Source organism: Orycteropus afer, unplaced genomic scaffold (genome assembly GCF_000298275.1).
Source record: "Orycteropus afer afer isolate SDZICR_OR568_19922 unplaced genomic scaffold, OryAfe1.0 scaffold00205, whole genome shotgun sequence".
Taxonomy (NCBI): Eukaryota; Metazoa; Chordata; class Mammalia; order Tubulidentata; family Orycteropodidae; genus Orycteropus; species Orycteropus afer.
In genome coordinates, this window is record NW_006921792.1 from 2,175,413 (window position 1) to 2,178,695 (window position 3,283).

The following is a 3,283-nucleotide window of genomic DNA, read 5'->3' on the forward strand; positions in this document are numbered from 1 at the left end:
ATTGAATTTTTTTTTTTTTTTTTTTTGGTTCTTTCAGCTTGAGAAATGCTGAGTATGTTCTTCCTTTTTGGTTTTCTAATTCTAGATCTTTGCACATTTCGTTATAATAATTGACTCTGTCTTCTTGAGCTGCCCTTTGAAAGCTTCTGTTTAGTTCTTTTATCTTGTCATTACTTCCATTTGCTTTAGCTACTCTTCATTCAAGGGCAAGTTTCAAAGTCTGTTCTGACATCCATTTTGGTCTTGTCTTCCTTTCCTGTCTTTTTAATGACCTTTTGCTTTCTTCATGGATGATATTCTTAATGTCATCCCACAGTTTCTCTGGGTTTTGGTCATTGGTGTTCAGTGCATCAAATCTATTCTTTAGAGGGTCTCTAAATTCAGGAGGGATATAATCAAGGTCATATTTTGGCTTTTGTGGATCTGTTTAATTCTCTTCAACTTGAACTTGTATATGAGCAGTTGATGGTCTATTCCACAGTAAGCTCCTGGCCTTATTTGGGCTGAAGATATTGAGCTTTTCCATCGCCTCTTGCCACAGATGTAGTCTGTCTGATTCCTGTGTGTTTAATCTGGTGAAGTGTACGTGTACAGCCACTGTTTGTGTTGTTGAAAAAGGTATTTGCAATGAATAAGTCATTGGGCTTGAAAAATTCTATCATACAATCTCCAGCACCTAAAGCTGGAGCTTTTTGAGAAGTGGATGGCCCCTTCTTCTTATAAGTCTGTCTTAGTCTGGAAGCTCCACTGAAACCTGTCTGCCATGGGTGACCCTGCTAGTATTTGAAATACTGGTGGCATAGCCTCCATCCTCACAGCAACACACAAGCCACCACAGTATGACAGACACATCTCTTAGGAGGCAACAATTGGTAAGGAAATGTGTTGTGGAGTTATAAAGGTATAAAGTTGATTCCTACTCCCTTCTTTGACCCATTCAAGGACATCTCTACTTGGAGAACTAGATCTTGATTCAGTGGCAGCATCTGTTCTCCTTTACGCTGCTGTTGAATTTCAGCTTGGACAGTGTGGACCCCAGCTTACCTCCAGTTAAGGTGCTTTAGGTGCTCTGTTTCCAACTTACTTTAAAAACAGAAAACTGACAAGCACAACATGCTAAAGTCCAGGTTTTGTATAGTGTCAAGAAGTTGATTTTGAATAAGAAAGTCTAGCAATTTGCATGAAATTCTGTTGTACTCTAGAAAGCATGATTCTTCTGAACATTAGATTGTTCTAAAAATAGAATTGGATTGAAATGCATAACAGTAACTATAAAAAAGCCTTTGCAAACTATATAGGTGAACTTTTGGAAACAAGGTTTGCTTGGCCTTTCAGATTTTAATTGATGCTCAATCTGTGAAAATAGCAGTTTTTTTTTTTTTTTTAAATAGTCTAATTATGTTTTTTCTGTACCATTGTCAGTTTACATAAAAGAAAAATACCAGTATGATTTGGTTCCTTTCTAAGCCATAATTAGGTTGATATTTTTATTGACAATGTTTCGCCTTAACTCGTAGTTAGTCATAGCAACCAAGAGTCAAGAGAGTGATTATCGGCCAATTATAAAGAATGTAAGCAAGCAGATTGCAGAATATAATAAAACCATCGTGGATGCTCTCCATAGCACCAGTAGAAACTGAGTCTAAACCAACTGCAGATCCCTACAGAAGTAGCCTCTTGCTGCTAAACTTGGTACAAGCAGACTGAAAAACAGAAACTTCCCTTTGAAAAATTTTACTTAAAATTTTTGAATGCTATATTGTTGTGACCTCCTTGAAGAATGATATTTTAAATAACTAATACTTCAGTAAATCATTTGCCATATGAAAAGTAACTTCTTTTTATGATATTTCTGCTTCTTGGGGTTGATGAAAATGTCTTAAAAGAACTAGGAGATAAAGAAACTAAACATGACCACTGAGAGTTCATTTAGCTGGTATAGTGCACCTATGGTGGCAGATGAGTCGTCTTTTCAGGTGTCAGCTAGGAGGGATGTCTAGAGAGTGTGCTTCTGATTTACACTTCCATCAACCTTATCAGTTTGTGCTTCTGGAAAAAAAAATGTGAGAATATAAGGGAGATACTTAGCTTTGAGCTTTATTTCTCAAATAGGGTGTATTTGATATATTTTAGAACATGTAAAGGCACTGGTAGATATATAACATGTTCTTTATATATCAGTTATCCCTAAAGATTTGTAAATAAAAGCTTTTTATCTTTGTGTTATTAGAAGATTTTGTCACATGTCTATGCTAGGAAAAAGATGAGGTCTAAAAGAAATGTTGTGCATATGGTAGGTTGTTTGCTTTGGCTATTGTTGCTTATTCCCAACTTGGAGGACACATTCTCTGTCTTGTACTGTTAGGAAGACTTGTAGATTTTGTAAGCATTAGGCAGAGCATTGGAAAGGAAAAATTAGAAGTAGAATTGTATAATATTTATTCACCATTCTTGAGGGAAGAGAGGCAGGGAATGAGAGACATTACAGATATATTTATCCTCTTTTGTGGGACAGGGATGAGTCATCTGGCCAACATAAAATATTCTTGTAAACTTTGCTCCTTGGTGTGAAATATCCCTTAAAGCTGTCCTCCTTTTCTCTGATCTTACATTCACATAGTATTGCTATTCTGTATTCCTGAAACAAAGCAGATTTAAATTAAAAAAAAAAAAAAAAGCTTTATTGAGATATAATTTACATACATAAAATTACCTGTGCTTGTTGCTTTCCTGAATACTTCCCATTGTAACTTAGTCACTTTAGTCTGTGTGACTTTAGGTAGAGGGTTGAGCATCATTGACCTTAGTTAATTCTGTGTTACTGATATGGCTGAAGCTCCTGTCAGTGATGCAGCCATTCAGGCAACATGTTCTAGAATACATTTCTCAGATTCTGAGTTCCTCAAGTTATTGCTGTTGTTGTTGTTATGTGCTGTCGAGTCAGACCCAACTCATAGCGACCCCTCCTTGGGTTTCCGAGGCAGTATCACTACAGAAGTAGATTGCCCTATCTTCCTATGGAGGAATGGCTGGTCGGTTTGAACGGCCAGCCTTCTGGTTAGCAGTCAAGTGCCTTAGGCACTATGCTACCAGAGCTCCTCTTCAAGTTATTAGTAGATGTTATACCACCAAAGGATCTATGTTGTTGTTGTTATGTGCCATCAAGTTGGACCCGACTCATAGCTACCCCTCCTTGGGTTTCCGAGGCAGTATCACTATGGAAGTAGATTGCCCCATCTTCCTTCCGAGGAGTGGCTGGTGGGTTTGAACCACCAGCCTTCTA

The 3,283-nt window shown here is 37.4% G+C and overlaps 1 protein-coding gene across 1 annotated transcript in view; it reads left to right on the forward strand.

Moving 5' to 3' along the window:
- The window catches only part of IFT74 (intraflagellar transport 74), an 84,603-nt gene that overhangs the window by 77,252 nt on the left and 4,068 nt on the right, over positions 1 to 3,283 (forward strand). The window lies entirely within an intron of this gene.